Genomic DNA, 14,024 nt, shown 5'->3' with positions numbered 1-14,024 from the left:
CAGCAGGTCAGTGCTGACTGGTAATATTATGTGCTTCAGATCTCTGGCATCATTACAGCAAAGGAAGAAAAATAAGGACAATGATTTTTTTTTTTTTGGCTATGTGCTGCTGTTATTTTTGTGTTGGATGTGCGCCCAGGTAGCAGTTCAAGGGTATGTGTCTTTTAAATCCACTTTATACATCCAAGATTAAAAAAAAATGTAAATGATACCACAAAATGCTTTTCGATTACAGGGTGATTAAAAAAGTGAGAGTGCTTCTTTATTCAACCTCTCTGGTCTGCTTGGTGGTATTTTTATCAGTATTATAAATGATTAAAGCATTTTTATTGCCTTCATCTCCGCTTCATGGAAGCCTCAATGTGAATGCTATTTTTAAGTTTCTTAGAAAAATATGAGAAGTTATGTGATTAATTTCTATTAAATTGCAGGGATGCAGTAAGAAAAAATGGTCATATATTTTCATCTGTCTACCAGTTTCCCATGAACTTTGCAAGTCATTTCCAGAATGACATCTGAAAGTCAGTTACTGTACAGCTACTGTCAAAAGCAGGAACAGTAGATGTTAGAACTAAGCTGAGAGAGGCCTTAATGCATTAATAGCATTAATAGAAATGTGTATAAACATTTGCTTATTAAACTATAAGAAAGAGTTTAATTAATATTTTTAGCCAAAAAAGAATCCAAAAAACCCCCAAAGTATCTGGAAGTGATCATTTATTGTATTTATGTACTATATTACTAAATTGTATCTTAAAAATGAATTTGTTGGGTTTTTTTTTATTATTTCATAATTTTCAAGATTTTGCACTTAGCCTTATATATAAGCTGAGTTTACATCCAGTGACTCAGACAGTTAACTCTAGACTAGCAAAGTCCAACAGGGAGCCATACTTGGAAGTTTCTAATCAACACACTGAGATCTAAGATGCAAATGAGGGTGACACATTTGTAATTCACACTTGACACATACAAATTCACAAAAACAGTTCTCTGTGAGTGAGCACTCAGAGCTGTGAGTTTTACCAATAGGATGTAATGTATACACACTCCATTTTTAGAGTGCAGTACCCATCCATGTTATGTATATGTCTAGGAAAGAATACAAAAACTTTGACACTCTTGAAGGAACAGTCTAGTCAAAATTAAACGTTCATGATTCAATTCTAAATATTTTTCAAATGTACTTTTATCATCAAATGTGCTTTGTTCTCTTGGTATTCTTTGTTAAAGCTAAATATAGGTAGGCTCATATGCTAATTTCTAAGCACTTGAAGGCCGCCTTTCATTGTTTTTTGACAGTTTTTCACAGCTAGACAGCGCTAGTTCATGTGTGCCATACAGATAACATTGTGCTCACTCCCGTGAAGTTATTTATGAGTCAACACTGTTTGGCTAAAATGTAAGTCTTTCAAAAGAACTGAGATAAGGGGGCAGTCTCCAGAGGCTTATATACAAGGCAATCACAGAAGTATAAAATATATTAGTATAACCGTGATGGTTATGCAAAACTGGGGAATGAGTAATAAAGGGATTATCTATCTTTTTAAACAATAACAATTCTGGAGTAGACTGTCCCTTTAATTATATATATATATATATATATATATATATATATATATATATATATATATATATATATATATATATATATATATAGTTGTTAGAAGGTAAGAAAAGGCCTTGATCTGGCCTATCACCATTTGGTTACATTTTGTTATTAACTCTTCATTTTATTATTTTAATACAACTGTATGCACCTGAGTGAGTGCTGGCTATTCTGTGTGCTGTGTTAAATATTTATATGTAATTTTTTCCCTAGTTGTCTTTGCACCCTGACTTTTCTACATTTTAATTTATATATCTAATACTTAAACTAATATGCATTATAAATGACCATGCATTTTATTTCAAATATTGTAGATATATAAATTTATATTTATGTTTGAAATAATAGCAAGCAACTTTTAAATGCCTTTAAAGATTTCTTCAATACTTTAAATGCATATTTTGTCAAGGAGATAAGGTAAACGCTAGAGGACCAGCAAAACCTCTCCGGGTACCTGATTGGAAGTGTCCCCCATTCTCCCAGAAGGTAGCACCCCCAAACAAGTGGATTCTCAAGGTGCCTCATCAAATTGTCAACAACATAATAAAAGACAGACTTGATCCTTTGCACCCTACTCAATCGAGACCCTTTTTAAAGTAGCATGCAGATTGGGGCTCAATTCCGGTCCGGTGCTGAGTTCCAGGAGCCCGGCCGGAGAGATTTTGCCGGTCCTCCGGCGGGCGGCCACCGGCATTTTAGCACATCTCTGTGACACATTATTTAAATGTTGATGAAAACTTTAGCGACATAGCTTCATAGTTACAGTAAGGAAGTTTATTATTTATATTATTGTTTATTATAGTGATTTGTTTTTTGACAGTAGGCAGTTAGCTGGGCGTTCCATCGGAGTGTAGTTTAGACATAACTTCAGTGTAGGCGGTATTAGGAACTTAGCTGGGTGTTCTGGAGGGTGTGTAGGTTAGCTAGGATGTAGCCTGTCGGTGGGAGGTAGTGAGGCAAAGCAGGGGAGTGCAGCATAGGTGTGACGTAGTTATAGGTGTTCAGAGGGGAGTTAGCAAGGCGTGCTAGTGGGAGTAGCTTGCACTTTGCAACTCCACACATACACATACACAATGTCATACAGACAACAAACATATCCACAAATATATGCTCAAACATAGCAGAATTAGAAAGCTTGCAACTATGATAAACAATGGTAGGATACAATTAGTTTTTATTAATTAACGGTAACAACCATGTATTTGTCACTGACAACACCACACACACACACACGTACACAAATACACAAATGCATGCACACACATTCTTGCACATGCACACAAACAAAATTAAACGGATAGAAATGTCAAAAATGAAGTGTGCATAGCAGCATAAGTGCATTTCAATTTCCATTAGCAAAAATGCTTCTAATAAAAGTTATTAATGTTTTCTGTGGCATACAAACGTATTCTGTGAGGGCCCGTGCACCAGCATTCAAACACCACACCTTCTCAGAGGATAAGCAGTAGCTTGTATGACACAAATCGTCCTTAGAAGCAATACACGCCACATACACCTCTCTGAGCAGGCATGGTGTTTGAGTACTGGTTCACAGGCCCTCACTGTATATGTGCATATGCTGCTTAAGACAGTCATACATTTTACTAGAATCATTTTTGCTAATGAAAGTAATTTGCAAAAATGCTTATATTTCTAATTAAAATGCATCAATAAATATTTCAATTTTGAATTTTCTATCCCTTTAACTGCATTTGAAAGCTTGAAATTATGAAAAGAAAGTAGGCAGAATATATTCAGTATATATATATATATATATATATATATATATATATATATATATATATATATATATATATATATATATATATATATATATATATATAAATAAACATATATTTGTACTCACAATACCCCCACTATAGTTAAAGGGAAAGAAAAGTGGATGGGTACCTCAGAGTTTCAATATCTGCCCTAAATGTAAGAAGCCAGACCCTGGGATACTACATATGTTACGGAAATACTAAATTTTGGAAAACAATAACATACTGGTTATCTGGGAGAAGCAGAGTCGACATAATAGAATTATATGACACTACAGCAGATATTGACTCTAGGAGGTCTGGTTTTATGAAAAAGTGGGAATGTTTTCTACATACCATTCCACAAGACCTTTTGAAATGACTCATCAGCCCGCTGCAACACACAGACTTCTTTCTTTAAAGGAAAATTAAATGCACATTTTTTTATTTCATGATTCAAATAGAGAATACCATTTTAAACAACTTTCTAATTTACTTCTGTTATCTAATTTGCTTCATTCTCTTGATATTCGTTCCTGAAAAGCATATCTAGATAGGCTCAGTAGCTTCTGATTGGTGGTTGCACATATTTGCCTCATGTGATTGGCCCATGTGCATTGCTATTTATTTAACAAAGGATATCTAAAGAGTGAAGCTAATTAGATAATAGAAGTAAATTGGAATGTTGTTTAAAATGGTATTCTCTGTCTGAATCATGAAATAATTTTTTTGAGTTTAATGTCCCTTTAAGCTCAACTCAGAGGTGAAAGGACTTAGGACTGTGGACATTGATGGTGTAGAGTGGGGGACTTGTGACAGTGCTGAGGCACTGCTGAAGTAATAGGTCTTGTAAAAGCTGGATACTGCTGCTCTTTGAGGTACAATATAGTTTTGTTTTAGAACTAGTTTTGTTAGATATAATTTCTTGTTCTTTTAAATGGATCGTCAAAGTTAAATATAAAAAATGTACTGATGATTTACACCAAGTGACTGCTTTACATTAAGAAAAAAAATGATATTTGTTTGGTCTCTACAAAGTAGCGAGAAGTGAGATAATGTATAATCATGGCCACCATCAGGGGGTGACAGGGGTGACTCCTGTCAGGGGCCCAATGGGCCAGGGGGACCCCATGAGGCAAGAACTTTAAAAAAAAAAAAGTGGGTACTACAGCAGAGTGCTAATTGAGCAGGGGAAATGTTATTACAAGGAGTAAAGTATTAGCATTTGAGAGGATTTCTGAGTGTGCACTAAACCACTATGCACAGTGTGAGACAGACTTGGCACTTTGTTTGTACAGTGTGTGTCTGAGTCAGATGGCAGATCACTTTCATTTGCAGAGGAGGTAGGACTTACTAAGAAAAGGATTTTTATTTCTTTGTGCAATTTCGGATTGTAACTTCAGTGTGGTAGTAGTTGTATGGTGGGGCCAGGGGTCCATAAAAACACATTTTTTTTAGCAGCAGTGTATTTATGATTATTTGACAATGCTGTAGAAATTCTATATTTAAAACCATGCAGAAATGTTTCCTCCTCAATACACAAATGGTAAGATATGCATTTTATATATATATATATAACATTCAACTTTACTGCCCCTTTATGCAAGGACTTTCCAGACGCAAGTAGGCATTTTATCTAAGATTTTTACATCTGCATAACATGTTATACTCTCAGACTAAGATTGCTCAGTGTTTGAAATGAGACAGGTTAACTTAAAACTGTTCAGTTTACACTACAGCTGACTTAAATTTGAAATACATACCAACAAGCCTAAATCCTGCATTTAACCAGATCTATGAGTACCACAGCTTATGGTTCCACCAAGACCATATAGAGTACAGCATTTTCAAAATCCATAAGTACAGCTGACAGATGGGAACATTTGTACACTATATTTTAAGTGGTGCTCTTGGTTGGGGGAAAATAAAAAAAAACATATGTCAACCTTTTAAAAGTACTTTTCTTCATCTAGCCATCTACCCAGATCATTAATGTACAATTTTGAATTCATAGAATTATTTTTGTTTGCACATTTACAAATATGATTCTTTAAAAAGTGATCTCTTAATTTCTGCAATTGTTTTATCATGCATGTCACACACTGTTGATTTAGGGGATGCAAGGTGCATAAATGTTTCCTCCTGTGAGTGTTTCTATGGGTGTCTGTGTTTATGTCTTTTTGCTTTGGTTTGTGTCTCTATGAGTGTGTATGTATTTTTTTTCTGTGGGTCTCTCTGTGAGGGTGGGTGTGTATGTCTTTGTGCATTTTCTGTGGATGTCTGTGAGGGTGTGTGCATATGTCTTTGAACTTTTTCTATGGGTGTCTCTGTGAGGGTGTGTGTATGTTTGTCTTTGTGTATTTTCACTGGATGCCTCTGTGAGGGTGGGTGTGTATGTCTGTGTTTTCTGTGGATGTCTCTGTGAGGGTGTGTGTGTGTATGTATGAATGTATGTCTGCGTTTTCTGTGGATGTCTCTGTGAGGGTATGTGTTTTCTGTGGGTGTCTCTGTGAGGGTGTGTGTATGTCTTTGTGTGTTTTCTGTGGATGTCTCAGTGAGGGTGTGTGTATGCATGTCCTTCTGTGTTTTATGTGGTTGTCTCTATGTGTGTGTATGTCTTTGTGTGTTTTCTGTGGGTGTCTCTCTCTGTGTGTGTGTGTGTGTGTATGTCTTTGTGTGTTTTCTGAGGCTGTCTCTGTCAGTGTTTCCTTGGGTGTATGTGCAAGTTTGAGTTTGTTATGTGTGTGTGTGTTCATTGTCTGTTCCTTTTTAGGACATTTTGACTTTACTACTGATTATTCACATCTTTTTACAGACTTTGAGACTAATGAGACCTTTCCGGAAGTCACCAATCTACCATTTAACCTTTAAATTATTGTTTAGGCAGTTCAGGGTCATACCTTTCAGCCACTGCATGCTGTTGTCTTCATTTAGTTGGCATCTTCCTTTACAAAAAGATAATCAGAACTCCATATTTTGTTTTCTAAATCTCATTTTTTTACAAAACTGTAGTTTACCTCATTACTTGTCAGGTCAATGTAAACAAGTGCTGAGTGTCTGTGTGGGTGTCTGTGTCTGAGTGTGTTTCTTTGCATGTCTGCTAGAGTGTCTATATGTGAATCCATATGTCTGAGTGTGTGTGTGTGTTTCAGTTTATGAGTGTGTCTGTGTGTTTGTATGTTACTACCTTTACAACATTTCCAAGTTTAAATAGACACTTAAGAATAAAGTGCATATATGTTTTAGTCACTTGGTTAAAAATTGCACATGTCAAAGAAGGGGGGGGGGCTTGATCAATGGTTAAGTCAGGGGCCCCAAAATTTCTAGTGGCGGCCCTGTGTATAATAACTGTTATGCTCTGTATTTGTCAGTACTAATAAATCAAGTTTTGAGGGGGGGGGCAGTAATGTCATAATTAGACATTCATGATTTAGACATAGCATACAATTGTAAACGATTTTCCAATTTACTTCTATTATTTAATTTGCTTCCTTGTCTTTTTATCCTTTGCTGAAAGGTTTGTCTAGGTAAGCTCAGGAGCAGCAAAGAACCTAGGTTCTAGCTGCTGATTCTCATTGGCTCATCCATGTGTTCAGTTAGAAACCAGTAGGGCATTGCTGCTCCTTCATCAAATGATACCAAGAGAATTAAACATATTTGATAGTAGAAGTAAACTGGAAAGTTGTTTAAAATTGTATGTTCTACCTAAATCATGAAATTAACATTTCAAACACAATAATAAATTATATATCACTTAACTATTTAATATGAGCAAAGATTCAAGAAAAAGATATTAATATATAGATAACGTCAGTTTGTTGTCATTTGGGAATGTACTTTCAGGGTGGGTAGATGATTAGTCCACTTACTATATTCACACAGATATATATAATGCTGATAATGATTTTTTTTAAAATCTGTCATGTCTGCTATGACATTCCTTTACTAGCTATATTCTCTTCCTGCACGCTGTCTTTTCTCTCCTTGCTCTATCACTTTGTTCTCTCTTTTCTTCTGCCCCTATTCCTATTCCTATTTTCTCTCTTCTCCTCCCTTCTCACTCTTTGGGACAAATTTATCAATGTCTGTCCGACATGATACGCTGTAGCCTATCATGTCCGACAGACATAGCTGAATGCCGACAGCATACGCTGTCGGCATTTAACATTGCACAAGCAGCTCACCAGAACTGCTTGTGCAATGCCGCCCCCTGCAGATTCACGGCCAATCGGCCGCTAGCAGGGGGTGTCAATCTTGTATGCATAGGTTTTCCTTTCAGAATAATTAGTGTTTTGAGTATTTTGTTGAAAACGCGCCAATTTTTAACTGGTGAGAACTGTAGTACAAAAATGTTTGTAGAATTACAATTTCAGACAAAATTTAATATACAACCATGGATCTCCAGTTTTCAGACCATTTTATGAAAAAAAAACAATTTTTAGATAGTCTAGTCAAAATTAAACTTTCCTAATTCAGATAGAGCATGCAATTTTAAGCTACTTTCTAATTTAATCCTATTATCAAATTTTCTTCGTTCTCTTGGTATCTTTATTTGAAAAATCACCTGGGTATCTAAATGTAGCCACCAATCAGCAAGCACTACGCAGGTGCTGAACCGAAAAAGGGTCTGGCTCCTAAGCTTACATTCTTGCTTTGTCAAATAAAGATAAAGATGAGAACGAAGAAAATTGATAATAGAAGTAAATTAGAAAGTAGCTTAAAATGATATGCTCTATCTGAATCATGAAAGTTTCATTTTGATTAGACAATCCCTGTAAGCTTTGTATTTTGTACTTTTAAATACATATTTCTTGCTTTTTTGCTCATCCAGTGTACAAAATTTACACTGTGCATAATTAATATGATTAGGTAGTTTGCGTTGTGGGGGTTGGCGGTTTAGGGGTTAATAGGTTAATTAGGTAGATTGCGATGTGGGTGGATGGCTCTTTAGTGGTTAATAACTGTATTAGGTAGATTGTGATGTGGGGTGTTGGTGGTTTAGTGGTTAATAACTGTATTAGGTAGATTGGAATGTGGGGGGTCGGTGGTTTAGGGGTTAATACTTTTGCTTAATGTGTCAGGTTACTTTTTTTCCGACGGGTTAGAATTTTACGTGTGATTTATTTTTTTACTTAGGCGCCGGCAGTTCATGATCTGTCGGCGCCGTTTATGTGATTTACCCAATGTGCGAGGTGACTTGACTTAGAATTGCCTGTCTTGACTCCGGACTTGACTTGGACTTGCTTGTCTTCACTTGGGACTTGAATTGGGACATGCCTGTCTTGACTCAGGACTTGACTTGGGACTTAAATACAAAGACCCAAGACTTACTTGTGACTTGCAAACCAATGACTTGGGCCCACCTCTGCTTAGAGCACACTACTAGCTATATTTATCCACTAATCTATGGCTCCCAAGATATAGGATATTCCTCCCTCTGAATAAGAGCACCTGTTGTTCATACTTTACTAATACTTAGAATTAGAGGGAAAGCAAGTACACGTTTTGCACAGCCTCCTCAGAGTAGTCAGTATATTCTAAGAACTTTTAAAGGGCCATTCTCATGAAAAAAAATATTTCATGTTGGATTAGGATTAAACAGATAGTAAATGTGTTAAACGCATAGGCAAAGTACACCATGGGAGCCACAGAGAACTGCTGGTAATGAGCAGAAACTGCAGTTGATCAAATCAGCAGTGCTAGTTGCACAGAAGAGTTGTTTCTTTGTTTTTCTTTTTCTTGAGTCCAACTAATACTTATAAGTATCATTCCATAAAAAATGATACTGAGAAGACATGATACATGTTTTCTCCACATTGGTAGTTAAAGGGACATGAAACTCAAAATTAAAGCTTTATGATTCAGATACATATTGCAATTTTCAGAGATATTTCAATTTACTTCTGAGAGGCGACTGGGGGATCATAAAAAAATAATTTAAAAAATGTATGTTTTCAGCTATTTGATGTTGATATTAAACTTTAGCTTATACATCTTTAAAGAAATTTCAGTGATGTTACCATCATTTTCATTTTTTTGTTTTGTTTTTTTAATAATGTTTATTAGTGTCCTGAAAAAAATCTGCTTTCTTATACTTGTCCCTATGCACCAATGCAGCTCTAAATTTTCCTTATCAGCCTGTGATCAACTGATACTTGAGTATTAATTAAAGGGACACTGAACCCAAATTTGTTCATTTGTAATTCAGAAAGAGCATGCAATTTGAAGCAACTTTCTAATTTACTCCTATATTAATTTTTCTTCGTTCTCTTGCTATCATTTTTTGAAAAAGAAGGCATCTAAGCTTTTATTTGGTTTCAGTACTCTGGGCAGCACTTTTTTATTGGTGGATGAATGTATCCACCAATCAGCAAGGACAACCCAGGTTGTTCACCAAAAATGGGCCAGCATCTAAACTTACATTCTTGCATTTCAAATACAGATACCAAGAGAATGAAGAAAATTTGATAATAGGAGTAAATTCGAAACTTGCATAAAATTTCATGCTCAATCTGAATCATGAAATTAAATTTTTGGGTACAGTGTCCTTTTAAGAACAAACATGCATTGCCTATTGAGTAAATATTAACTTTTATAACAGTTTTTTTATGTAAAAGGTATTTATAACTTGTTTAATTTCACCTCATTATTGCACTGCACTAATATAGTTATAATGAATTATAGTTATAATGAATAATAAAGTTATAACATTATTACACTAATATATGTTTTTATCCGTGGCCGGACTTTTAGCCGACGGACACTTGGCTGACGGACACTTGGCCGACGGACATTTGGCCGACGGACATTTGGCCGAAACACAAGTGGCTGTCAGATAACAGTCCGGCACGAGATAGATAGATTTGATAGATAGATAGATAGATAGATAGATACATAGATTAGATAGATCAATAGATGCAATAGATACATTTGATAGATAGATAGATAGATTTGATAGATAAATAGATAGATTTGATAGATAGATAGATAATTTCCCAGACAGAGAATTACAAAACGTGCGGCCTGGGACCCATGGTAAGGTTCCCAGAGGCAGTTGCGGCGCCCGAGGCTCTGATTAGAACAGAGCACTCTAGAACGTATCTGCCCTCGGCCGAAATTGGAACATTCTTTAGCTTTCTGTCTGTCAGCCAAATGTCCGTCGGCCAAATGTCCGTCTGCCAAATGTCCTTCTGCCAAATGTCCTTCTGCATTTTGTCAGAGCACCGTTTTTATCACTGTACCCTAGGGTTGCCACCTGGACCATTCAGGTTTCCATTTGTGTGTCCTTTCTGCGTGTGTGAGTCTGTGTGTGAAAGAGTGAGTGTATTTAAGAGAATGTGTGTATGAGAAAGAATGTGTGTGTTATTGTGTGTGAGTGTGTGTGTGAGAGTGCTAGTGTCTTTGGGGCAGATTTATCAAGGCATCAATCTTAGCACATTCGCAATGGGCTATACCCTCACCATACATTGCTGGTGCAAATCTACATTCGACTGCCTTATTTATCAACAAGTCTGTCAAAAACGCATGCGTCAAGTCCGGCGCGATTAGCATAAGAGTCATCGATGTTGCGGATATCCTTATGTATCAAATTATCTACTCTGAATTTCCATCAAATGAAGATAGTTTTGTCTTTTTTCTTTAAACTTTATTTATACCATTTCATTCCTGTCCATGAACAAGCACATTATTCTAAAGCTAATCTTTTATTTTTCATCTATTAATGTCCTTGAAATAGCTATATTTATACCTTAACAAACAATAAATATTATAGAAATGTACCTGTATATATATATTTTTTTGCAAAAAGCTTCTGTCTTACTTTTTATACTCGGTTTTATATGATTCTTAATGCTCAAATATGTACCTAATCTTTGCACATACTTGTGTATATATATATATATATATATATATGTTTTATTTCTGATATTCTTTGAAAACATATTTACATGTCTTATTCATCTTTTAATTTATTTTTATTCGCAAATGATGCATTTTCAAGTGCTGGCCCAGTTTTTGTGCTACACCTGTGTATTGTTTCCTGATTGGAGTCTCTATTCCAAGACCAATACTACACAGGTGTTAAAATCATGGGCTGTCCTTTTAGATTAAACCTTTAAATTCTACAGTTCAAGAGAAGGAATCAAACAATGATAATCAGAAAACATTATAGAGGTGATTATAATTGCTGCTTTATCTGAATCATGTCATTTTAATTTTATGTAGACTATGTCTTTCTGCTTAAGATTATATTGAATCAAACATAATTTGCAGATTTTATTTGATTATAATACTCTTATAAATGTTGACTAATTATGTATTTTCTGATTATTAAATTATCTGATCTTTCTTGGTTATTTTGATGTGACAACCAATTGTTGATGATGTGAAAGCGACAGCCATTGTATATCCTAGCAATTATAATACACAATCTAAAAAATGTCACTTACAATTATCAACAATTGATTTGATATCCTTATAGCAGTGTTTTTTGCGTTGACGAAGGTCACCATATCACCTTATACATATTCCCTGCATCATATTTATCCCAAATATGCGGTACGTGCGTCCCAACATGTCATGAATGTTATAATCCCTTTTTTGTCATCTCTAACAGTAACTACCCGGGCCACCATCAGGGGGTGACAGGGATGACTCATGTCAGGGACCCAATGGGCCAGGGGGCCACATGAGGCAAGAACAACCAGAGGGTACATCTAGCCATCTACCCAGATCATTAATGTACAATTTTGAATTCACATAATTATTTTTGTTTGCACATTAACAAATATGATTCTTTAAAAAGTGATCTTTTAATTTCTGCATGTCACACACTGTTGATTTAGGAGATGCAATGTACAGAAATTTTACCTCCTGTGAGTTTTTCTGTGGGTACCTGTGTTTATGTCTTTGTGCTTTTGTTTGTGTCTCTATGAGTGTGTATGCATTTTTTTCTGTGGGTCTCTCTGTGAAGGTGGGTGTGTATGTCTTTGTGCATTTTCTGTAGATGTCTGTGAGGGTGTGTGCATATGTCTTTGTGCTTTTTCTATGGGTGTCTCTGTGAGGGTGTGTTTATGTATGTCTTTGTGTATTTTCTCTGGATGCCTCTGTGAGGGTAGGCGTGTATGTCTTTGTGTGTTTTCTGTGGATGTCTCTGTGAGGGTGTGTGCGTATGTCTGTGTGCTTTCTGTGGGTGTCTCTGTGAGGGTGTATGTATGTCTGTGCATTTTCTGTGGGTGTCTCTGTGAGAGTATGTGTATGTCTTTGTGTGTTTTCTGTGGATGTCTCAGTGAGGGTGTGTATGTATGTCTTTGTGTGTTTTATGTGGTTGTCTCTGTGTGTGTGTGTATGTCTTTGTGTGTTTTCTGTGGGTGTCTCTCTGTGTGTGTATGTCTTTGTGTGTTTTCTGAGGTTGTCTCTGTCGGTGTGTCCTTGGGTGTATGTGCAAGTTTGTGTGTTGAGTTTGTGTGTGTCCATTGTCTGTTCCTTTTTAGGACATTTTGACCTTACTACTGATTATTCACATCTTTCTACAGACTTTGAGAATAATGAGACCTTTCCGGAAGTCACCAATCCACCATTTAACCTTTAAATTATTGTTTAAGCAGTTCAGGGCCCTTCCTTTCGGCCACTGCATGCTGTTATCATCATTTAGTTGGCATCTTCCTTGAAAAAAAGATAATCAGAACTCCATATTTTGTTTTGTAAATCTCCTTTATTGACAAAACTGTAGTCTACCTCATTACTTGTCAATGTAAACAAGTGCTGAGTGTCTGTTTAGGTGTCTGTGTCTGAGTGTCTTTGTGTGTTTCTTTGCATGTCTGCTAGAGTGTCTATATGTGAATCCTTATGTGTGAGTCTGTGTTTCAGTGGATGAGTCTGTCTGTGTTTTTACTATCTTTACAACATTTCCAAGCTTGACTACACTTAAGAATAAAGTACATATACGTTTTAGTCACTTGGTCAAAAACTGCACATGTCAAAGGGGGGGAGGGGGGCCTGATCAATGGTTAAGTCAGGGGCCCCAAAATTTCTAGTGGCGGCCCTGGTAACTACTACTGTGACACCAATTCCACCAGTATTGACCATTTCGATTTGTTATAGAGAGTAGAAAATGTATATTAACTTTTGATTTGTTTATTTAATTCATCAGGTGATTATGCATTTCCCAATAAAACATGGTTGATAATTGACTTATTTGGTGGTTATTAGAAGTTGGAGTATTGAGTGGAAGAAGGAGCAGAAATGATGTGAGTTCTTTCAACTATGGAGTGGTTGTTACATGCGTTAAACATGACGCAAAAAAAAATGTATTAACGAATGAAGTTATACTCTTTGGTAATCTAAATATATTATATAATATCTCTTTTGTTCTCTTTTATCCCTATATGTTTGACAGCATCTACTAGAGAAAGGAGTTCATCCCTTTCACTCAAAGGATATAGACCAATTATTGGGAGAAATACTCCTGGCACTCTTATGCGTCTTTGTTGACGCACATCTACTTGTGCAGCCTATTGCTGGTTTATTAATCTCCTCCTTCAGCGTCTGAAAGGTCAGAGACTGTGTTCCTTTCTTTTATTCCTGTATAAATAATTTGTCCCCTTGCTTTGTAATGAACTCTACGACAGAGAGATGAAACATAACCCAAGAGTAGG

This window comes from Bombina bombina, chromosome 6 (genome assembly GCF_027579735.1).
Source record: "Bombina bombina isolate aBomBom1 chromosome 6, aBomBom1.pri, whole genome shotgun sequence".
Lineage (NCBI taxonomy): Eukaryota > Metazoa > Chordata > Amphibia > Anura > Bombinatoridae > Bombina > Bombina bombina.
Note: the sequence above shows the minus strand (reverse complement) of the source record.